Source organism: Elephantulus edwardii, unplaced genomic scaffold, assembly GCF_000299155.1.
Source record: "Elephantulus edwardii isolate Elephantulus edwardi_28Jun2011 unplaced genomic scaffold, EleEdw1.0 scaffold00097, whole genome shotgun sequence".
Classification (NCBI taxonomy): Eukaryota; Metazoa; Chordata; class Mammalia; order Macroscelidea; family Macroscelididae; genus Elephantulus; species Elephantulus edwardii.
In genome coordinates this window covers 11832381-11833073 of record NW_006399847.1, presented here as the reverse complement: position 1 = coordinate 11833073, position 693 = coordinate 11832381, and the positions used below count along the sequence as shown (strand labels likewise).

The following is a 693-nucleotide window of genomic DNA, read 5'->3' as shown; positions in this document are numbered from 1 at the left end:
CTGGGGTGCTGGGGCGGCTGGTGCTCAGGAGCTCTTGGAGGGGTGGGTTCTCTTCCTCTTCACCATCACGGGCTTCTTCCGGCTGCACAGGATGGTGCTGGCCCTACGGATGGTGGCCATGCACAGGTCGGGCCGGTACTTGTTCTTGTGGATCATGTGGCGGATGCTGCTGAGTGTGGCCCGGGCGTTCTTGTGGATGATGGTCCGCACGTAGGAGGTGGCCGGCTTCCTCTGGCCTGACCTCCGCTTCATCACCACAATGACCCCCTTGTTGTCGGGGGTGGCTCCATGCCCACGGTCTTGCGGTGGATCAGCCCGTTGTAACGGAAGGAGTTGCGGGCTTTGAAGTTATTGGGCTCGGTGCTGTAAGCCTGCTTGTTCCTTTTAATCAAGAAGCTGGAGCAGTTACACACGACCATCCATTGCAGATGGGCAGACATGGTGGCAGCTCCTCTCGCAGCGGAGGCCTGAGGTGGAAAAAGCAAAATTTTTTTGTGTACCATCAAGTCGACTGCATTAGGCAGATGACACAACCCTTCTTGCTGAAACTGAGGAGAATCTGAAGCACTTGCTACAGAAGGTCAAGGACTGTGGCCTTCAATATGGATTGAAGTTCAACATCAAGAAAACAAAGATTGTCACCACTGGGCAGATTGGCAGCATCATGATAGATGGTGAAGAGATTGGGATTGT

At 54.4% G+C, this 693-nt stretch overlaps 1 pseudogene; it reads right to left on the bottom strand.

The window, feature by feature from the left end:
- Nucleotides 1–24: 24 nt before the first annotated feature.
- On the bottom strand, nt 25–440 carry LOC102862170 (annotated as a pseudogene).
- Between the last annotated feature and the right edge of the window lie 253 nt (nt 441–693).